The 24,088-nt window shown below is 40.5% G+C and overlaps 1 protein-coding gene across 1 annotated transcript in view; it reads right to left on the bottom strand.

The window, feature by feature from the left end:
* Window positions 1-14,060, bottom strand: part of PTER (phosphotriesterase related) — an 80,255-nt gene extending 66,195 nt beyond the window's left edge. The window contains exon 1 of the mRNA XM_064284889.1: window positions 13,961-14,060. The gene's annotated coding sequence lies outside the window, so the exon portion shown is untranslated. The remainder of the gene's footprint in view (window positions 1-13,960) is intronic.
* Between the last annotated feature and the right edge of the window lie 10,028 nt (window positions 14,061-24,088).

Raw genomic sequence — 24,088 nt, 5'->3', positions numbered from 1 at the left:
TTTCACAACTTGCAGTAATTAAATTCAATGATCCCCCAAATCCCTTCATTAGACATCACATCCCACCTCTTGCCCTGCTCTTCATAGTAACCCGTCTTCATACATTTTCACTATGAATGAATACCAAAACGTACACTTATTCCACTGGATGATCAGTTTTTGTTATTATCTGTGCTATTAGACATAATCACATATTAACAATCGAGAACCTGGAATGTTTGCATTCAGATGTACTTGCTGTAAGACCAGAAATTATATGTATTATGTAAAATATGTATTGACACTCGTTAGAAAAACATGAGAGTTTCTCTCTCTCTCGTTCAAGTGTACTAAGGGCAATAGAAATCATTCCCAACGGTATTCAGTATGTTAATCTTTTATTTGACACAAACAATAGCAGTAGCTATAAAATAGCTTGAGTATCAATAAAAATTAATGCTAATTTACTATATTTCAAAAATGGAAGATTGGGCACAGATGGGACAACGGAATGCACGTGTGAACATATCAGTTCATTCTTCAAGAGGAAGAAAAGTTAGAATTTTACCAGCCACGTAAATAAAATGTTAGGAACTAAGCTGATATAAATTGTCTTTGGAAGAATCACTTAGTCTGTGGGCCTCAGTTTCCTCATTAATAATACAAAGGACTTGAACAAGGTGATCTCTAAAGTTCCTTTTAGACACAAGTTCCACGATTCTAGGTGGAGAGGCTTTAAACTGCTTACATGGCCTATAAGGAGCCCTGGTGGCACAATGGTTAAGTGTTGGGCTGCTAACTGAAAGGTTGGTGGTTCGAACCCACCCAGAGGCTCTGAGGCAAAAAGACTTGGTGATCCGTTTCTGTAAAGATTACAGCCAAGAAAACCTGGTGGGGAAGATCTACTCTGCCAGAATCAGAACTGGTTCAATGGCACCCAACAACAAATGGCCTCTGCTGTAGCTTCTCCATTAGTTCAACTTGTTTACACATTAAATGAATTCAGATATTGTTGTAGCAGAAAATCAGGCAGAATATTTCTATACAAGGAATGTGAAACCTATTGATACCTTTTTCTGATGCCCCAGCAGGGCAAACCTACTCTAGCAAACCATATTACAGATTCAGTTTACCATAAAGTTACTTAACATCACGTTATTACTAACAGGTGAAGGAAATAAATGACCTCACAACTCAGAAGTTCCATGATTGTAAATTATTTATGATCAATCTTTATACTACTTGTGAATAAGAGTAAAATAGAGGCATTAGTATAAATAAAAAAAAATAGTGGTAGCTTATTAGCTCTCAAATAAATGATATTGGTTGTTTTTTAAGCAACTGAAAACTACTGGCTATTTCCTAAATAATAGCTAAAACAATCCATCTGTCTACCTTCATGGTGTGTATGTTTGTGTGTGTGTATATAAATATACACACACACGTGTGTGAATATATATATTTTATATACATATATTTACAGTTTTTATAAGTTCTGATCATCACAGTACAAGTACAGAAACTATTCTGATTACTGCTTTCCAACTTGACATCCAAGAGTCATTTCATACCTCAGCAGATGAAAAGAAAGGGAAGTCTCCAAAAAATCAACTTCAATAATCTGCTTGGTTTTTCTCAGTGCTTCAAAAAGTGAGATACAGATCCCACTGGAGGTTCAAACTGATTTTAGATGGTATCTGGGGGATTTAAAAATGTTTTCAGCAAGTATATATTTATTTTAATGTGTATGTTTTAGGGAAAAAAAAGTAATAAACATTGCAAGTCTGTGATTTCATGGAATATTATTGCTTCAGATGAGCCCACAGTAAAAAACACACCAAAAAAGGGTTGGTTTAGAGAAAAGTATTAAGTACTTAGTAGCAAAGGTAGTCCACAGGGATAGCAAACACCCTTGAAGATGATATGAGACAAGTTTGAGAAAAACTGATAAATATTATACTGAGTGTGTGAAAATTCAGGGGCATACAAACATCTCTACAATGGTGAACTAAATCCTTCTCTTCTGGGTGTAACATCCCCCCTCCAACTCAGCAGAAATATAACCTTGATTTCGAATTAGGTAGTGAAAGCTATTATTCAAGTATAACTTTCAGACCTATTTTATATTGATTCTGTGGTTGTTGACACTATTTTAAGTGGTGCTGAGTTAAAAACATAAATATGACATCTGGTGCAATTTTAAACAATCTGAATCAACAGATTAGGATCAGACACAGTGGAACTATTTATTAAGCTCTCCGATATTTATAAAATAAAACTGTAAAGTATAATACACCATTATTTGTATATGAACAGCATATAAGACAAACAAACTTTTTTAAAATACTAATTGGAAACTCTATGGGGACAGTTCTACTCTGTCCTATAGGGTCGCTATGAGTCAGAATCGACTCAACGGCACTGGGTTTTTTTTTGGGGAGGGGGAGAATGTTGTAAAATCAGTACATTATATGGGAAAAATCAAGGTGAAATTATTTTGGTCAAGTTATTACTAAAACCAAAAAAAAAAAAACCAAACCCAGTGCTGTCGAGTCGATTCCGACTCATAGCGACCCTACAGGACAGAGCAGAACTGCCCCACAGAGTTTCCAAGGAGCGCCTGGTGGATTTGAACTGCCGACCCCTTGGTTAACAGCCGTGGCACTTAACCACTATGCCACCAGGGTTTCTAAGTTATTTTAGCTGAAAAATAAAAATTGAGAAGTAGAAACAGTTCTACTAAAATATACAGGGTTCCCACAAAATGTACTCTGGAAATTACACATAAAAAATCTTTTACAATTCTGACTTGGTCTATCAAAAAATAAAGGAATTCAGAAATTAATTCTTCTGATCTCTCTGTTGTAGGAATAAAGTAGTAACAGAATTCCATGAAGTATCCGAAGTATTCCTCATGCTAGAAACCATATATGTCCTTTTATATATTACAAATCTGACAATTACGAGAAGTTCAAAACACAACCATATATAGAATTATGTAGAATGTTCACAGAGATCATTTTAAATTTGGAGGTCTTAGCATGAAATATTTTGATCTCTATACCTAAACGGAGCTCTGGTGGCTTAGCGGTTAAGAGCTCAGCTGTGAACCAAAAGGCTGACAGTTCGAATCCACCAGCAGTTCCTTGAAAACCCTATAGGGCAGCTCTAACCTGTCCTATAGGGTCGCTGTGAGTCATCAAACTGACTCAAAGGCAAAGGGTTTTTCCCCCCCCTACCTAAAGACACTGATGGAAAAAAAGTGAAAAAATAATGCCTGGGAGGAATAAAGAATGCCAAAAAGGGGCATTACCACTCTATTTGCAAGCACCTTCTCCCTCCCCACACATCCATCAGATCACGTGTGGAAGCAAAGTCAAGCCTCAGTACAGTGGATACTTAGAAGAGCAGACACGCTGATGCACTGATCTGCTTCATAATATTCAGTGCACAGGAGAAGGAGGAACACCACAAAAGACCCGCTTTACTGAATGATAAGTTCAAAGCTGCTCAGAAGCAAAAGGGAATCTACCTCAGAGATGTGAGTGAGACTCACAAGTCAGGCCCAGGACAGCTTTCAATCCCAGATGTGGAGCTGGGAGAACTCGGATAGAACTGGTGGTGACAGGCAGGAAACAATCCTGGAAGACAGGGCTTCTAAATAACAGTCTCCTGAATGTGCTCAGCGGAGATCTTTTCTTGCCTAAAGTCAGCGAGTAAGGTCCCTCCCACAATAACAGCAGGGAACATTTTTTAGAGTGTTGGGCAGAAGGCATTAGCCATGCATGGTACACTGGAAGCAAGAATCTCTTCTTAAATTCTGTGTTAAAAGGATTTGTGGCAAACAGAAACAAAGAGTCTGAAGTTGAAGACTGAACTTTGAGAAGCTGTTGACTGCAAGCCTGGGAAGCTCTGTAACTGTAGGAAGACAGTGACTCATGGAAGTGATAGACATGGCATACGCCGGGGAGTGATAAATAAAAACATGTGTCAAATCATCTAGGTCAAATCTACTGAAGATGTTCTTGTAGGCATTCCTGGTAGGGGTTTCAGCAACACTCTTCTATGATGAAGCAATGGTTAAAACCACACCCTACTTGTATGCTTATTGTCTTAACATAGGCATGCACGCATGCTTCATTATTCAAATTTAATCTCTCTGAAAATGTGATGGGTATCAAATTTTGCATTACGGGGAGGCTGTTCTGTTCATTTCTTCTCCTTTAATTTTTTTTTTAAACTTTTTAAATACAAACATTTCCAAAAATACACAAATGTAGAGAGAAATGTATAGAGGACCCTATGTATCCATCACTAAGCTTCAACAAAAAATTCCAGTTTTAAACAATTTTAACGGGAAAAATAATTTTTTACAGTTCATTCAATATCGGAACCAATTACTCCAATTACTAACATATTCTTGTACACCCGTACAGCAATCCTCTAAGGCTATTTACTTATTGTACAAGGTACTTTTAAAGAATTTAAAACAAACAAAAATTCTTATGCTATTCTGATGTCTTTCCAGTTTTGCTTTACTTTCTCACACATAAAATATTTGTATGCAAGATCCTTGTAGACAGGTCACCTTAGGTCAAATTTAGGTCTTTCATACTGTCACATGTCCCCCATCTTTGAAGGTAAGATGTAAGACCTGTTCTGGTTTCTTAGGCTCATCATCTCTCATCAGGGACTATTCCACTTAGACATTGTCACTTGATAACATGGGGACAATAATGCATGATATATTTAAACAACATGCACACAAGATTCTACCCTACAGCAAGATAAGCTGAGACAGGACTGCACAGTACTCTATGTTCCTGTGCTTTTTTTTTTTTTTTTAACTTTTTAAAAAAATTGTACTTTAGATGAAGGTTTACAAGCAAATTAGTTTCTCATTAAACAATTAATACACATATTGTTTTGTGGCATTAGTTGTCACCCCCACGACCTGTCAACACTCTCCCCTTCTTGACCTTGCTTTCCCCATTACCAGCTTTCTTGTCTCCTCCTGCCTTCTCGTCCTTGCCCCTGGGATGGTGTGCCCATTCTGTCTCATTTTGTTTTATGGGCCTGTCTAATCTTTGGCTGAGGGGTGAACTTCAGGAATGACTTCAGTACTGAGCTAAAAAGGTGTCCGGGGACCTTACTCTAGGGGTTTCTCCAGTCTCTGTCAGATCAGTAAGTCTGGCCTTTTTTTTTTTTTTTGAGTTAGAATTTTCTTCTATATTTTTCTCCAGCTGTCTGGGACCCTCTATTGTGACCCCTGTCAGAGCAGTTGTTGGTACCCTCTAGTTGTGCTGGACCCATTCTGGTAAAGGCTGTGGTAGTTGTGGTCACTAGTCCTTTGGACTAATCTTTCCCTTGTATCTTTGGTTTTCTTCATTCTCCCTTGTGCTAAATGGGGAGGGACCAGTGGAGTATCTTAGATGGCTGCTCACAAGGTTTTAAGACCCCAGACACTACTCACCAAAGTAGCTTTGTGCTCTTTTTGATGATATTGGTCTCTAGGTGGTGCAAAGGGTTTCTGCTTGACTATTAACCAAAAGGTTGGCAGTTCAAACTCACCCAGTTGTGCCATAGAAGAAAGGCCTGGTAATCTGCTTCTGTAAAGATTACAGCCAAGAAAACCCTATGGAGTAGTTTTACTCTGTAACGCATGGGGTTGTCATGAGTTAGAACTAATTTGATGGCAACAGGTTTGATTTTTGATTCAGAGAGGCAATCTGGGGTAAAAATATTTGTCAGTTGTTATAACAAATATCCAGATGGTTATGGCAACTAACAATAACAACAAAGTTCAGATAACCAAAAAAACCAAACCTGTTGCTGTCGAGTTGATTCGGACTCATAGTGACCCTACAGGACAGAGTAGAACTGCCCCATAGGGTTTCCAAGGAGTGGCTGGTATTTGAACTGCCATCCTTTTGGTTAGCAGCTCAATGTTTCACCACTGTGCCACCAGGGCTCCATAGCTCAGATAGTAAGGGTTATTTGATTATGTGCATTTTTGCTTGAGCTAATCCCTTAATAAACTATATAAAAAATTTATTTAATAATGTTGCTTCAAATTTTGATTTCATTATTTCAGTGTTTCATGTCACAAGGATAAAGCTCTCCTCCAAGCAGTATTAAGGAGAAGTTCCTGAACTGAGTGGATCCTCTTAAAGATTTGCAGCCAGCATCTGGTTGTTAAAATTTGATAATCCCAGAAAATAACTCCAAAAACTGTAGTTTCTAAACAAAGACCATTACTATTGTAGGTCAGTAATAGGGGTCGTCTAATCTAAGCTACAGAAATGGGTCTTAATTACCCCAGGGGCTCTGGATCTATAAAGCATCTAGAAGGCGAGCAGACAGTCTGTCAAAAGGCTCGGCCAGGCAGCCAGGCATATGCAATGCAGCCTAACCCTTTGGACAAATTTTGATAACAATCAGGTAATCAATCATTATTTCAACTATTTGTCAAGTCCTAATAGGAAAGCTTGTTGAAAAATTCAGCAGATACCACACACAACATATTTAGAAGTTTGTTTGATGTGAGGTACCCAAGACGTGGTGGTCGAGCTTCATATTCCCTCCAGACTTTTAGAGAGCAAGACTGGTAACATTTAACTTTTGAGATACATAAAGAATGTAGTAGACGAGACTGCAGAAACGTGATGGAATAAACATGACATCACTTTGAGAGTTAATGAAAATATTTAAAAATCAGCACATATATAATTTTAAAAATAGCAAGCAATATCAAGAAAGACATCTTTGTTAGTACACAATAATACAGAGAATTTTGCGGTCACAATGGACTTCCAATTACACACAGACACACAAAGCATTAAATTAACAACAATATTTACCAGTATTCACTTCAAAGTGCCTTTCAAACACTAAATAATTACCCAATTAAGCTGCTGCAAGATAAAATGTTATTACTCCAGATTTAATGAAAAGGACAAATAATTACTATTTTAACAGTTTCTGCAAAGACAGACTCACTGTTTACTGTATACAACTGTGAGAACACCCCACCCTTTTGCAGAGAACCAAAAACCATATCAAACTTGTTGCCTTGGAGTCGATTCCGACTTACAGGGAACTGAAAAAGCAAAAGGCTGATTAGCAAACCGAATTCAGTGGAAGACAGAGATAATTAAGAATGAAGGACTATAACTTGTGACAACAGAGAATTTAATATGCAAAGCTGAGACCGAAATTGGCAGAAGGCTGTTTATGAATACTGCCAATACTCAGGGTTGCAGACTGACAATGGAGAATCTTTGGTCATGCCCTGAACAATATAATTCATCACACCAGTGCTTGGGGCAGTCATGTCCAAGCAATTTATCATCATCATATCATGCCTGTAAGTAAGAGAGGGGGAGAACTTTGATTGCTAACCTCTAGGGAGACTGGATTTATAGCCAACATCCCAAAGAAGGCAGTATGATTCTGCCCAAAGCAAAATGTTCCCAGCTTCACTTCTGTTTAAGTCAGAGTAAAAGAGTGACAAGCTGCCTCTAGGACTTTGAGAGCAAAACCTAGGTCTGATCCAAAATAAGATAGCCAGCAAACAATATTTAAAATATTCTTGGAAAAAAAAAATGTTATCATGTTGTTAAGTAAGTTATGGTAAGTACAGATGATTCATTTTACATGTTCTTTGGTGACAAAAAAATTTCTGAAATGCATTTATTTACCACTACATTTGGGAACACTCATCTCTTAACCACGAACATTCCCTCCACTGGAAAACTTGGAAGTGGGCTGAAAATCAGAAAATATATAAATTGTGTTTTTAAAAATAAAAATGAGAGCCTTAATTCTGATCCCTTCTGGGCATTGAGCCTTTATGTATTTTACCCTTTAATATTTGTTGCCCTTACAGAATGTACTTAAATGCTAAATGTCATCTTTGCCAGCTTTGAGTGCAATCACAATGCTCACTAGAGCACTGTGGAAATGTGTGTACCTACTATGTCACCAACAGTAAGAGAAGCTTAGTCATAACAGTGAGCCTCGTCTTGTACAGTACCGTACCTTCCAGCTGAGGTGCTCTGGTGTCTAATAAACTGAAAGCCAGTAATCCCTGAAAGCAGGTGACTCAGGCCTTACCTGAGTGTATTAGTCAGGCTATGCCAGGCTATGCTTCAGTAACGAACAAATCCCCAAATCTCAGGGTCTAAACACAACAAAAAGTCTCTGGTGGCACAAGTGGTTTGTGTGACTACTAACATTAAGGTTGGCAGTTCGAACCAACCCTGTGGTGCTGAGGAAGAAAGGCCATGTGATCTGCTTCTGTAAAGGTTACAGCCAAGAAAAGTCAGTGGAGCTCAGTTCTCTGTAACATGTGGGGTCACCATGAGTCAGAATCAACTTGATGGCAACAGGTTTGGTTTGGTTTTTAAGCATAAAAAAAGTTTACTTGTCTAACACATTGTCCTGATTCCATGACCCAGACTGACAGAGCAGCCACCTTCTGCAGAACTGGTGGTCACTGTGGTAGAAGGAAAGAGAGTGTGGTGACTCTTTTACTGGCTCTAAAAGCTTCCATCTGGAAGTGACACATGTCACTTCACTTACATTTCATTGGTCAAAGCAAGTCACATGAACAAGGGCAGAGAAATAGATAAAACTAATGCCTTCCCTACTGAGCATACAGGGGCATTTTGTATGCTTTCCTGAAAACTGGTAATCAGAACCACACAGTCAGTTTATACCAGGTGGGATAAGGTTTTTTTTTTTTTTTTTTTTTCTTTAAAGTGAGGGAAGTATGTCTATAAATGAGAAGGCTTTTGTTATGATAGTCTTATTAGAAAAAGCTGGGCCACTGGCCATATACTATAAAGATAAGGTAAAGAAAACAGAAGAACAGGACCACAGTTGGTGTATGAGAAAGATATTCAAAAACCAACTCCAATCTTCCTACTACCAGTCAAATTCATAGAGCTCCTGAGCAGGGCAGTCCTTAATCAGGAATTCTCAGCATTTTTACTCTGTGGTCCACTGGGTATTTGACACATTGAGGAAAGAGACTCCTCCTGTACTAACATTTCAAAGCATATGGAAGAAAGAGTTCTGACATTTTCCAAGGTCAGCAACTGCTCCCATGCTATATAGTTTATCATTTTGTCTTCAAGTTTAATTCCAAAGGCAACCTCTAAAATCCTTACATAGAGTTCTCCATCTACTACAATCACAGGGATCCTATGGCCAAGCCCCGGACAGGGATGGCACCAAGTACACAGACACTAAGCTCAAAGGCACAGCCTTCTCAAGGCTCTAAATGTTCTATCTATATATATGCATTCTCTTTTTACCTGCTCCTATCTGGGTAAAAGTTAACTACTGACACTTCGAATTGTATTAAACTGAATTTTTTCAGAAATTTTTTTCACTTTGATCCTATTCAAGGTATTTTCTGTCTCTCACTGTGAAGGGGAAACTTGTCCAGTGAAGTCTCCCTCTCAGTTAAATCACTCCCAGAGTACACGCTGTCCTGATTCTCCTCCTGCCTCACTGGCACTCCTCCTTTGCTAGCTCCTCCTCCACTGACCTCTAAATGTTGGGCTCCTCTCACTGGGTCCAGGAGGCACTTCTTTATATCCTTTCCCTAGGGCTTCTTATACATTCCCATTAACTTCACATATCATGATTGATTATTTCCAAATAATCATCTGTAGCTCAGATAATCTCTCTTCTGAGCTACAGAATAATATGCTCAGCAGCCTATATGACATTTCCACTTAGACAGCTCATAGACCTTGTGGTAAGTAGCCTCTACAATGGACTCCAGAAATCCCCACTCTGGTATTCACACCAGGGTTGGTCTATGTGACCAATAACAAAGGTTCCAACAAACAAACAAACTGTGGCTTCCATCTTGAGTTCTCTTTCACTCTTTGATTATTTACTCTGGGGGAAGTCATGTCATAAGCAGCCCTGTACAGAGGTCCATACCACAAGGAACTAAAGTCTCTAGCCAAAAGACAGCTGAAGTCTGTCAATGATTGCATGAAAGAGGAAGGAAGTGGATCTTTCAGCTCCTGTTAAGCCTTGGGATGGCTGCAGCCCTGGCCTACAGCTTGTGTGCAACCTCATGAAAGGCCCTGAGCCAGGACCACACAATCAAGCTATCCTCCCACAGAAACTCTGAGATAACGAATGTTCGTTGTTTTACTCTACTAAATTTTGGAATAATTTTTTATGCAGCAATAAATAACTAAGCCACATATCACAGACTTAATATGTATCAAATAGAACTTTCAATCTTCCCTATCCCTGTTCCTGACTGTTTCTCCCCTAGCCCTCTCTCTTATAGATATCAACATCTACTCAATTTTCAAGCCACCAAATTGAGAGCCGTGCTTGATTTTTCCTTTTCTCACACTACCACATCCAAATCACCAGAAAGTTCTATGGAATCAAAATCCAAAACATCTATGAAATCCATCTATTCAAATATTTATTAATAGCTTGCTTTGCTAGGAAACAGCAGTAAATAAAACAGGAAAGAACCCTGACCTCATGCAATTTACATTTTTCTGGGAGGCGGTAAAGGAGCCCCAGTTGGGCAGTGGTTAGTGTGCTGAGCTGTTAACCAAAAGGTCAGCAGTTCGAACCCACTAGCTGCTCTCTGGGAGAAACATGTGGCAATATACTTTCATAAAGATTTACAGCCTTGGAAATGCTATGGGGCAGTTCTACTCTGCCCTATAGGGTCACTATGCATTGGAATTGACTCAGTGGCAATGGGTTTGGTGTTTTGGTTTTGGGGATGGAGTAAATTCAAAATTTACAAATAAAATATATAGTATGTCATATTGAAATAAGTACTATGGAGAAAAATAGAGTAGGAGGATGAGGAATGCTGGCTGTGTGAGGGTCAGTGGAGTGCTGTACTAAACAGGGTGGTCTGGAAGGCCCCAGTGAAAAAGCGACATTGAAAAACCCACTTTTTTCTTTCTCTGCTGCCACCACCCTAGCCTGAGCTTCCTCAACCTTTTCTAAACTACTTCAGAGGCTCCCCATCATTCTGAGATGAAAATCCAGAGTCTTTACTAAAAAAAAAAAAAAGCCACTGCCGTCTACTTGATTCTGACTCATAGCGACCCTATAGGACAAAGTAGAACTGCCCGATAGAGTTTCTAAGGAGCACCTGGCGGATTCGAAATGCAGATTCGAACTGCCGACCTCTTGGTTAGCAGCCATAGCACTTAACCACTACGCCACCAGAGTTTCCAAGGGTTTTTACTAGGCTGCACAAAGTCCTGCACAACCTGGTCCCTGCCTGCATCTCCAGCTTCACCCAAGCTCCAGCCAGAAAGCCCTTCTGGTAGTGTCCTTCATGCCTCCTTTGCCCTTGCAGGTCCCCGTGCAGGGAATGAACACAGGTCCTTTTCATCCTTCTAAATCAGAAGGCCTCTTTGAGGCTTCCTTTTGACCATCACATATGTCCAAAGTGCTCCCTACCCTATTTTCTTTCTCATAACCCTCTGTTTATCCTGTAACTGCCTGTTGAATGGTTGGTTCCTTCTTCGTTTCCTCAGCCTCCTCTACCTCCAACTCCAATAAAAACTTCAAGGGGCTAGCTAGCATCTCTGTTAACCCAGGTGTCTTTTGCAGGCCTGATGCTTGCCTCAGTGCCTGACATATCCTGGCATGCAATACATACTCATTAGATGAATAGATTGGTCCTTCCTGATAACCATGTAATTTCAACACCAAATAAGAGAAAAAATATTGCTAAATGATAAAATCAGAATCTTATATTCATAAACCCATAGATTTTTTGATCTTGGTAGAAACCAAGAGATCAATTACCTTTAAACACCTAGAAAAGATAAGTGACTTCTACAAAGTCACTGAGGTGGAACCAGAACTTGAATTAGCCTCTGCCCATTCTGGGTCCAGAGTTCACTACACCAGCAGCCCTCTTACTGCCCTGTCTACCAGAGCATATCTTTAGTTACTGTCAGACATGAGGCAGGCTTGTGTGTCGTAGAAGGTACAGGGTAGCTAAGGGCAAGGAGCCCTCCTGTTGCAATGGCTGAGTGCTCAGCTGCTAACTGAAGGGTCGGTGGTTTGAACTCACACCATATCTCCAGAGGAGAAAAGACCTGGCAATCTGATCCCATAAAGATCGAAAAAACAAACAAACAAAATCCAAACCTGCCATCAAATTGATTCCAACTCATAGCGATCCAATAAGGACAAGAGTAGAACTGCCCCATAGGGTTTCCAAGGTGCAGCTGGTGGATTCCAACTGCCAACCTATTGGTTAGCAGCCGAGCTCTTAACCACTGTGCCACCAGGGTTCCAAAGATTATAGCCTAGGAAACCCTATGGCACTGTTCTACTCTGTCATATGGGGCCGTTATGAGTAGAAATCGACTCAATGGCACACAACAACAATATGAGTTGAAATCAACTTGCCGGCACAGAACAACAAAAGGGGTAAGGGCACAGGCTTTGGAGTAAAAAGACAGATTTTTCCACCTCTAAACTTTCCAGCAGTGTGGCTTAACCCTCTGTGCCATGGCTTCCTCTTCTGCAACATGAGAAAACCTCACAGGGCTGTGGAGTGGATTAAATTACGGTAGACAGGTCCCAGAGAAGACCCAGAGTTATTAGCTTTTATTATCAAAAAATATAGACCTGGACATCCTTATTTTGCATCTAAAGTCAAGGAGTGAAAATAAAATGTATTTTGCTACTTTATATTGGAGCCCTGGTAGCGCAGTGGTTAAGAGGTAAGGCTCCTAAGCAAAAAGGTCAGCACTTCGGATCCAGCAGGTGCTCCTTGGAAACCCTACTCTCTCCTGTAGGGTCGCTATGAGTTGGAAGCAATTCTACTGCAAAGGGTTTTGGGTTCCAAAAATATATTTTACATATATATTTAGTAACTTTTATAACAATTAAGCAACATCCAGCCTCCACAAATGAAAACATAATTTCATAAAGTAGCACCTGGAGCATTTTGGTTTGGAATTATCCTTTTTAAAATTAAGTTACTATCTCGATATTGACAGTCAAGCAAGTCATCTGATCTCGTTTTTCTTTGCAGGGTGCACTGAAATTTACTTTTGAAGGGGCTTAGTTATTTCTGGGGTTACATCAGGGCTTTAGGATAACTGCTGTACACTCCTACAATCTATGTGAAATAAAATGAAACCGTCTAAGTAGGTGTCAGAAGTGCTAGGGGCTGTTACTTACAGACGCTCATTCTACCTGACAATGTCTGCGATGATTCCTTGAGGAGAGATGAGTAAGTGCTTGTCAGTTTCCTCCACTTCGGAGGTGATTTAAGGGTGAACGGCCTGGTGTTTCTACACAACGCAGGAGTTCTCATCTGTAAACGTCCCCCCTCGCAGATATCACTGCACCAGAGGCGTCTTCACAAATATCACCACAACGTCGTGACTGTAAATACTTTGTTCATATCCGTAGGGAAGGCGCACCTAAGTGTACTTGGAATTTCTTTACGATATAACCGTGAGATGGTAAGTAAACTGCAAGGCTTAAGGGTATGATTTGACAAGCTTACTGAAGGAGAACGAGAACGAGCATGGAAAAGCCGCCCCCCACACACCCCAGGACAGTTCCCAACGACGTCCCCGGAGCACTTCTGTCGAGGAACAACGCGTCAGCGCCGCGCGCAGCCCTGGGCCTCGCTCTACGACCGACTCTCGGCCTCCGGGTTTCCAGTAAGGCTTTCCAGGACCTTTAGACTTCGGTGGAACCTGCCACATCCAAGCCCAGGCCAGACTTCTGGGCCCGAGCGCTCGCAACCTCGCGTTCCCTGCCCCCGGGGGTTCCCTCGAGCATCTGGGGACAGGCAGCAGGGCGCCGACGGGCAGGCCGCTTTAAACACCCCTTCCCCGGGCGGGCCGCGGCGGTGACTCCCTGGGGGCGTTAGCGCTCAGGCCTAGCAGCCACCCGGGGCCGCGGAGGCGCCGGCGTCAGGCCCCACCCTTCCTACCAGGCCCACAGCTCCTGCGCCCGCTCCGGCTTCTCCACTCGGTGCGCGCCGTGGGCCGCTTGCTCTCAGCGCCGTGTCCTCCCCCGGGACCAGCCGCAGGGCTCACTCCCTGGGCCTTTACGATCTCCCCACTTCCCGCCTTTCTCCTTCTCTTTGCACCCCCCCCACACCGCCCTCCTCCGCTAGGCCACGCCCCTCGGGCACCCGCCACGCCCACACGCCCAGAGGCCCCTATCACGCCCACCCCAGTCCTAGGCCACTCCTGGCGGACCCAGACTTAGGCCACACCCGGCGGGCCCCAGCCAAGCCACACCCACCCCGGGCCAACTCTAGGTTACCCACGGCTGAAAGCTTGGCCTGGCGCTGTGCAAGGAGTGCACTTGTAGCAAGAGAGTCTGCTCAGCGGCTGGGGCTAGGAGCCCACTTCCATAGCGCAAGAGTTTACTACGGGTACTCCCAAAATCCCAGAAAGAGAGGTTTCTCATCTTCTTTAGTTTGGCTGAGTCGAAAAAAGTTAGGCGCTAGACGCCCAAGGGGAAAGGAAGCCGCTGCATTTTTCCCAGATCCCAGGTCTCCTTAGAAAAGGCAGAACATGACTGTTTTAGTAGCACTTTTGGTTTTCTCCGAGGGTAACAAATCAGAGGTGATGCACTGGCAATTTGGAGACACAAACACAATCCAGGTCACCATCTTGAATACATACTATTTTGGGTTTCCATTTTTTCATGCCCCTGGGCCTGAGTTTTCTCACTTTTAAAATCAAAGCACTGTACTGGGGCATTTTAACTGTCCCCAATACTTTATGTGACTACAATAGGCTTAGTGAATACGTCTGAGTCTTTCCGAAACACAGTGCTAGGAGCAGGTACCACAGAGTATTACCTTCAGTATTACACTATATGCAATTAATTTTATCCTGATTCCTGAGGAAAACAAGGATGGGTACTCAGACGGGAAGAACCTGGAGGTATCATTTTACAGGAAGGTGGTGGTTTAATAATAATAAAAAAAAAACCCCACTGGTTCTATAAGATAGAGTAGAACTGCCCCATAGAGTTTGCAAGGAGCGCCTGGCAGATTTGAACTACTGACCTCTTGGTTAGCAGCCATAGCACTTAACCTCTACACCACCAGGGTTTCCTTAATAATAATAATAGATGATGTTTATTGAGGTCCACTCTGACAGACTTTGTACCAGGTACTCTTCATGAGTTAACTTGATTAATTTTTACAGCAACTATTACAAATAAAAGTCCCTGCGTGGCATAAGCGGTTGGCAGTTGGAACCCACCCAGAGGTATCTCTGCACAAAGGCCTGGTAATCTACTTCCCAACCGTCACAGCCACCAAAACCCTATGGAGCACAGTTCTACTCTGAAACATACGGGGTTGACATGACACAGAATTGAATCATAAAATACCAGGGTTTCCTATAAAAAAAAAAAAAAATAGTAGTATAAATAAATAAAATAGCTATCATGATTTTACAGGAACAATTTCTCCTCCAGTTACAGAAGAGAAAACAGACTTGGAGAGATAGGTGCTGTGTCCAAGTCCAGGACTGGAAGCTAGTTTGACTGATGTCACTAGGCCATGCCTACTTAGCAGAAAGCATGGCACTTTGATAGGAGGCTATGAAATAAATGAGTACATGTAAGTCAGAAAAGGAAAAGAAGAACATAATTTTTTTTTTTTTTTTAAAGGAGAGGAAAGTACTAGAAGTTATTGAGAAAGAGGGCTGGTGGGTCAGGGATAAGCAGGGAGAAAATATCGAGCAAGTGCGGTGGGTCTTAAGGATGGTGGCTGGTTAAATCCTAGGAACAGGGGAGGGGATAAAAATAGGGCCCGGGGTAGGAGAGACAAGAATAAATGTAGAGGTTAAGAACCCTAGAGGGATGACTATTGGGAGACTTGGATATTACCAGGAATGGCTGGAGCTCATGCTGAGACTGTATAATGAATGGATGGATTGACGGAGGCTTCTAGGGTGATTTCAGTGCTAGCTACTTCTTTGATTGCATGCGCTGCAACAACCATGAAGCCATATAAATGTGTGCTTGACAATGGGTGTTAAGGAGAGGCCTAAAAGTCCATTACTTATAATGTTATATATTTTACTTTGTCCATGCTGCCATACGTGAAATTAGGCACAAGGTCCATATTAAAAAATGACTTCGGTTTTTCTTTAGGAAAGTTACAAAATTCTCCACAGCCCACATTAAACCTATTCTGTAAGATTTGTGATGGATTTCACATGCAGGCTCTTATTTAGAGGGCTTTACTCCTTAAAAAGACACTGTTAATGTGAAACTTCTCTAGATATTATTTCTCCTGGAAAGTTGTAGTTTCAAAGAAACTTCAAATTAATATGCAGGGGAAGTTGTATTTCACAGGAACTTTATCAAATCTGTGAGCGGGGTGGTCAAACAAGGGGAGAGAAGATCATGAAAATCCAATGTACAACTACGAAAAACTTTTACAGCATGTAGCAGCTGGGTGTGTACTGTAATCCCATATTACGTCATAACTGAGTTAAAAGCTACCGTTTGTTAAGCACCAAATGCTATGGTCTTAACAAATAAGTAACATAAACATTCTTCAGCACTGATCCCTGAGTCTTCTAGCCACGGGGATAGGCAGACAAAAATGGATGAAAAGGGTCTTTTAGAAGGTTCTGCTGTCAAAAATGAAAACCTAGCAGCAAGCTTTGTGCCAACTTCGTTTTACAGCCTTTCTTCCTGGAGAAGCTTAATTTGGAAATATTTTATTTGAACCCTAGAATATCAGTGCACTGTCATATGTCTGTGATGAAATGACCAACTTAAAAAATCACATTATTAAGGCACCAAAGGTTTCCAAATCAATCTCGCAGTTAAGGGTTTAGTTCAAATGCACTCTCATTTCGACAGTCCCTGCTTTTCATTTTCATAGTATCTTTGAATCCTGACAGCACCTGTACTCAGAAACGCTAAATTGGCAGAGAAAATGAAATCAAAACCAAATATCCAAAGCCCCTCACTGTTTGGGTTAAACTTCTGCAAAGCGTCTGAGTTTTCATCACCTCAGTTCGTTGTTTCAAGTGTTTACACAAAAAATAGCTCATAGACACAATCTGGAGAGGCCAAAATATAAAGTAATCCCAGTAATTATCAGATAAGCAGCAGAAAGAAGGCATGGTTTATGACACCAATCCTTAAACGGTACCGCTGTCAGGTTTTAATTGCTAACTGGAAGTAAACATTTACAGTGCCACAGAGATTTTCTTGGTTTAATTTTTAGACATGGTGTGATAAACTATTCCCCTCATTTCTAGGAAACAGGTTAAATATCCATCACACAGGGGGCCTAGGACAGAACTTTCAACACATATTTTTTAAAAAATCAAATTCCTATTCTTTTTACCACCAGAGAATACAACTAACTACCCAACATATTTTTATCATTTCACTTCGAAGCAAAGGAAAAATGAAATTAAAAAAAATACTATTTCTTAAACTAAACCAACCAAACCCAGTGCTGTCGAGTCAATTCTGACTCATAGCGACCCTATTATAAAAGGACAGAGTAAAACTGCCCCATAGAGTTTCCAAGGAGCACCTGGTAGATTTGAACTGCCGACCCTTTGGTTAGCAGCTGTAGCACTTAATCACTATGCCACCAGGGTTCCCATTTCTTAAATGGTGCAACTGAAAACATGTACTCGCCTGTTGCGTGAGCCTTTGATTGAGGACTATACCCTTATCAATGCATTATTTCAACTTTTTGCAGATGCAGATTACATTTGTCTTACAAATATTTTGATTTTCAACAGCTGATTTTAGATAACTTGTAACTTGACTTGAATTTACAATGCCTTCTATTATTCTCACCAGTATTTTTTAGTGTTAAATACAAGTTTCTGCGGAGTTAATTCTGTTGTGTAGGGTTTTTTCAAGGCAGTGACCTTTCAGAAGCAGATCTCCAGGCCTGTCTTCCAAGGCACCACTAATCTTTCTGCTAGTAGTTGAGTACTTAACTGTTTGTGCCACACAAGGACTCCATGTCACCATTATTTTTTTTATTTTTTAATCTTTTAAATAGAATTAGTTTATTTTTTCTGGCCTACCAATCGATTTTGGTATTTGTGACATATGGCTAGGTGATTACTAAATCCATTTCCTCCTCTTGTGGGCACACAGCTACACTACATTTCCTAGTCTCCCTTGCAGTTAAGTGTGGTCATGCCACTGAGTCCCAGCCAATGGAGTGTGGGTACAAGTGACAGGGCCCTTCCACGGCCCATCAAAAAACTTCCCATTTATCTACCATCCTCTACTTTTTCTCTATTCATGGTCTGGATAGGGAGAATTCCTTGGACCTGGGGAATGGAGTCACAAGAGGGAAGAAACCTGTGTCTGAATGGCTGTGTGGAGCAGAGCCCTTCTGCTAATACTAACTCTATGATGACATGAGTTAGAAATTAACTTGCTGTTAAACCACTGAGATTTGGGGACTATTTGTTACAGCAGATAAGGTGATCTGCTACCCTGATTAATATAGTATTTGTCATGGTAAGAGAATTGGATGGATTCATAACTCAAATTTGACAACCACTGTCCTTTAGCCAGTGATTAATGACCTATATTAAATGGCTACCATGATGGTCCTTGAGAGTACATTTAAGTGCTAGAGGCTTCTATTAGCACACAATAATGTGATTATTGAGTTCTAAAAAATACAGTGTTGAAAGCTAGGTTAAACAGAATGAAATTAAACCTCAAAAAATTCATTAACTGTAAGTCTAAGCATGTATGTCTGTGAAGAATACCAAATGGTAGTTTTCTAATGTTGAAAAATGAAACAATGAAGAGTTGAACCAAACATTGAGTGACTTGAATTTATAACTCAAATAATTTACTAATTTTTATCTTTAAGTAATATAGATAATTTCTTTATGTCTGAATATCTTTTTAATTGTTATTTTTCCTCATAAAATCAGTTTAAATTTATATTCTGAAACTTTGTTAAAATACTGCCCTTAAATGTTATATGCTGTGTAAGGAATACAAACTTTGCAACCTAGTCTCAGAAGCACTCTACTGCCTTTGTCATTTGAAAAAATGTGTCTCTTATTTAGTAAATAATGTTAAAAAGAATTACTAGAGTATATAAAGATTGTGTTGTGGCTAAAATAACTAAAGGTATGAATTTGCTTCAATCTTCTAGCTAGAATAAAGTGGAAAATCAGAGCCTTCTGTTTGGAAGGAATCTCCTGAAAGACTGTGTTATGGATTGAATCGTGTCCCTCCAAAATAGGTATTGAAGTCTGTGGTTATGATCCTGTTTGGAAATGGAGTTTTTTCTTCTGTTATGATAATGGGGTCATACCCGAGTGGGGTGGGTCCTAAGCCTAATCACTTCTGAGTTATAAAAAGAACAGAATAGACAAAAAGACAAACATGGACACCATGTGAGTACCTGTCTACAAGCAAAGGAACACCAAGGATTGTAAACAGTCACAGAAACTGGGAGAGAGGTCCACAGAAGACACCTAGATCCTGATTCGGACTCTTAGCCGCCAGACAGTGAGAAAATCAATTTGTTCTTCAAAGCCATCCACTTGTGATATTTCTGTCATGGCAGCACTAGCTAACTAAGACGGGCAACTACATTCTCGGTGAACACAGAGAACTAGGCAGTGCTGAGCAGTACATTCAGAAGTAGCTCTGGAGTCAGATAGGTCTGACTTCAATTTCTGGCACCTTTACTTTCTTGGGAAACCCTGGTGGTGTAATGGTTAAGAACTACAGCCGCTAGCCAAAAGGTTGGTGGTTCAAATCCACCAGGCGCTCCTTGGAAGCCCTATGGGGCATTTCTACTCTGTCCTAAGTAGGTTGCTATGAGTTGGAATTAACTTGATGGCAATGGTTTAACAGGTTTACTTTCTTGCAGTGGTACCTCTTAATTTCTCTAAGCCATGGTGTCCTCATGTATAAAATGGAAATACTACCTCCTACCTCTTCTGGTTGTCCCTAAGGTCTAATCTTCTTTTCTTCCTTGCTAATGATAGGGTGGGATTTATGGCCATCCAGTTAAAGATTGCAGCTAGGCATGGCCATGTGACTAAACAGATATGACATCCACTCCTTTTGGGTCCTTCTCTTAAGAGGACTGGGCATGTGCTCCTCTGGCTCTTTTCTCCCACCCCACTGGGAAATGGCAGGGATGAAGGAAGCTGCCTTGGAACAAGATTTAGAGTTTACGTGTTGAGGATGGTAGAGATCCTGTACCTTCATAGGGTAGATGTGTAGATGAACCCTTTCAAGGCCCAGTTAATTTTTGCTTTAAATTTTTTGTTGATACCATGTGTTTTCATTAATGGAAGCATGCTGAATCACTGAGTGTTGTTGAATTTTTGGTCAAAGTCCTGGTGGTTCAGTGGTTAAGTGTTTGCTAAACAAAAGGTTAGCAGTTCAAACCCACTCGTCACTCCTTGGAAACCCTATGGGGCAGTTCTACTCTGTCTTATAGGGTCATTATCAGTCGGAATCGACTCTATGGCAATGGATTAATGGGTTAGTGTGGACTTTCTCTTTTTTGCTCCCTTCAAAAATCCTACTCTCCAAGTCCCAAGGGACACATATTATCCCACTAATTCTACCCCAGAGCCCCTATAGTCCAGACAGCATACAGTGTCCCAAAGAAAAATTTTCAAAATTTCTTTCTCCTACCAAAAATGCACACACTTCATACAACACTGTGTAGAAACAATAATTTTTTTTTTTTTCAGTTTCAAACAGCCATAAAAGCCCCTGACTTGTGGCAGCATGCACTGTCAGTGGGAAAGCAGCTTCCCAATGAACCTGAGAGGCAGAAAAAGTGGATGAGCAATTATATATGTTGGCAAGGATGTGAGGAAATTGAAACCCTTGCCTATTGCTGGTGGAAATGGAAAATAGTACAGCCATTGTGGAAAATAGTGCGGCAGTTCCTCAAAAAACTAAAAACAGAAACCTTTTTTTTTTTTTTTGACCCAGTAATTCCACTCCTAGGTATATACCCAAAGACTTAAAAGCAGAGACTGAAAAAGACTTCTACACCAACGTTCCTTGCAGCACTATTCACAGTAGCTGAAAGGTGGAGACAACCTAAATGCCCATCAATAGATAAATGGGTAAATAGAATGTGGCACAAGCATGCAATGGAATACTACTTAGCTAGTAGGGGAAATGAAGTCTTGATACATGCTGCAATATGGGTGGAACTGGAAGACATTATGCTGAGTGAAATAAGTCAATAACAAAAGGACAAATATTATATGACCTCACTTATATAAAAAGAAAAGAAAAGGCAAATGTACGCAAAACAAAGTTTATTAGTGGTTACCAGAGGTGGGAGGGAAGAGGAAAGGAGGGTTAACAGTGATGGAGTATTGCATTCAGGGTACAGTTACCCAGCTGATTATTGTGATTGCCTTCAAAAAATTGCGCACCTGTCAAAAGTTGAATTGGCAAAAGTATGATAGAGATATATACAACAATGACAAAAAAAAAGAATGTAGCTGCTGAGGCTGCTTATGTACAGTCAAAAACCTCATGGGATTTGGTTTCTTGTTTTGGTGGTATAGGGTCGTGGCTTCATGGGACATTCTAGTTAATTGGCCTAATCACATGTTTAGTGCTTGTGTTCTACCTCCTAGTTGGTGCATAGTGCCTGGGGTCTTAAAAGCTTGCAAGGAGCCATCCAAGGAACAACAAATGGTCTCTATTTGACTGTAACAACAGAGGAAGGAGAGTTAAGAACAGGAGGAGGAAATGGAACGTGTGGCTAATTGCCTTCATGAACAACTGCCTCCTTTGCCACGAGACCAGTAGAACTGGATGGTGCGCAGCTACTGTTAGTGAACATTTTGATCAAAGATTCCATAGAAGAATTCTGATCAAAAGGGGGAAAATGCAGAAAAGAATTTCAAATTTTCATGGACTCCAGACTTCCTGGAGCCATGTTTGGATGAACCCCTAAAACTATTGCCCTGAGTTAATCTTTTAACCTTAAATCAAAAATATCCCCCAAAGTCTTCTTAAAACAAAACAATACTTTAGCTTAACTAGTAAAAAATATCTGCTTTGAGTATTTTGCTATTTTAAGAACTATCTGTATGGTATCAAATTGACAACAGCAACTCGAAAGATTAGACAGGAACCTTAGGGGCAGTGAATTTATGTTAATGGTGGACGAACAACTCGGAAAAGGAGGGTGAGAATAGTTATACCACTTGAATGTAATCAATGTCACTAAATGATACATGTAGAAACTATTGAATTTTGCATGTTTTGCTATGTATACTCTCAGCGACAATAACAAAATAAATACCATTATATAAAAAAATAAAGATAAAGCGTTTTTAAGATCTTATACTAATCACCCAATGAGTTAAGTATTATAATCCCCATTTTACCGATGTAGAAACTGAGGCTCTGAGATGTCAAGTCTTTTGCTCAAAGTCTCATAGCTACTAAATGGATGAGCTGAGATTTAAATCTAAGATTGGCTGACTTCAAGACCTGAACTCTAAGACTATCCAGTAATCCAATAATCCAAATAAAGGGCTTATCACAGTGACTGGTAAAGGGATCAACAAATGGTAACTATTATTATCTAGACAAGGGAATGAATGTCTGGCACAGATCAGCTGAAGCAAGATCAGAGCTGAGATGGAGACCTTGTGAGAACAGGACTCCTTCCTTATATACCGTGTATGTGTGTGTGTGTGTGTGTATGTATTGTGTAGAGAGAGAGAGCACGAGTGAGCAGCAGGGTGGTAGAGGGATATTGGTGGTCATCTGGGAGAATAAAGAAGTAAGGAATCAGGGAGCAAAGTATAATCCCAAATACTGTTCTTTCTCTTCAATTCTGTGGAGAAGAGACCAGAAGCTTTGAGAACAGGGAAGCTGAAAAGGCAAGCTAACACTTTCCTTGATTGTCATAGAACCAGAGTTTAGAGCAGGAAGATCTTAAAAACAACCTAGTATCCTGCCCTTTCCTCTTAGAAGTAGGTAAAGGACTTTCTGGGATTTTTGAAGTTACCAACTACTGAGAAATAAGCAAACTCAAAAGGGCCTTTAATGAAGAGAGCCTAAAGTTCCAGAGAAAGGTTTTAACTGAAGAGAAGGGGACGAGTCAGAAAGTACTTCATCATCATGATGGTTTATGTGTGAGATTCAGCTTAGAATACGTGCTACTAGTAGCAGGTGTCACAGGAAAACATCCATATTAGGCCTTGGTATTCCTTTAAGGCTCCTCAAAACATTTTTAAATAGAGCATTTAGTTATTCTGATATTTAGATGTTCATAGGATGGTCATTTTAATAAAGAATGATCTTTTTTAAACATAAAGTGCACACATATGTGGAAGCTTTGACAGGCTTATTTGAATATCAGGAGAACCATATTTTTAATCGATTCAAAGAATATATTCAATGCTTTATGTAAATTATAAAGCATAGCAATAAAATAAACACCTGCAAAGCTACTACCTGACATGACCAACACCACTGGCACTCCTTGCATATTCCACCCTGGCTCCATCCTCTCGGCTGTCCATAGGAGTCAGCCACTCTCCTGAATTTTGTGTGAACCATTCCCCTGCCTTCGTTATGGATTGAGTTGTGTTCCCCTAAAAAGATATGTTGAAGTCCTAACATCTGCACCTGTGAATGTGACCTGGTTTGGAAATAGGGTCTTTGAAGATGTTATCGGTTAACATGAGGTCACACTGGAGTAGGGTGGGCCCTAATCCAATCTGAGTGGTGTCCATATCAAAGAGGAGAGGAGACACGGAGAGAGACAGAGGAAGGGTAGTCAAGTGAAGACATGTCTACAAACCAAGGAATGCCCGGGACTACCAGAAACAGGGAGAGATAAGAAAGGATCTTCCCCTAGAGACTTCAGAGGGAACATGGACCTGCCACATGTCGAATTGGACTTCTAGCCTTCAGACCTGTGAGAGAATAAGGTCCTGTTCTTATAAGCCACCCAGTTTGTGGCCTTTTTGTTATGGCAGCTGTGGGAAATAATACATTAATGTATATTCTTATAAAGACCCAATATTCCAGGAACTTCCATCACCACCATCTCCTGGATGTTGAA

This window comes from Loxodonta africana, chromosome 4 (assembly GCF_030014295.1).
Source record: "Loxodonta africana isolate mLoxAfr1 chromosome 4, mLoxAfr1.hap2, whole genome shotgun sequence".
In the NCBI taxonomy this organism is placed as follows: Eukaryota; Metazoa; Chordata; class Mammalia; order Proboscidea; family Elephantidae; genus Loxodonta; species Loxodonta africana.
Note: the sequence above shows the minus strand (reverse complement) of the source record. Positions and strands in the feature narration are given on the sequence as shown.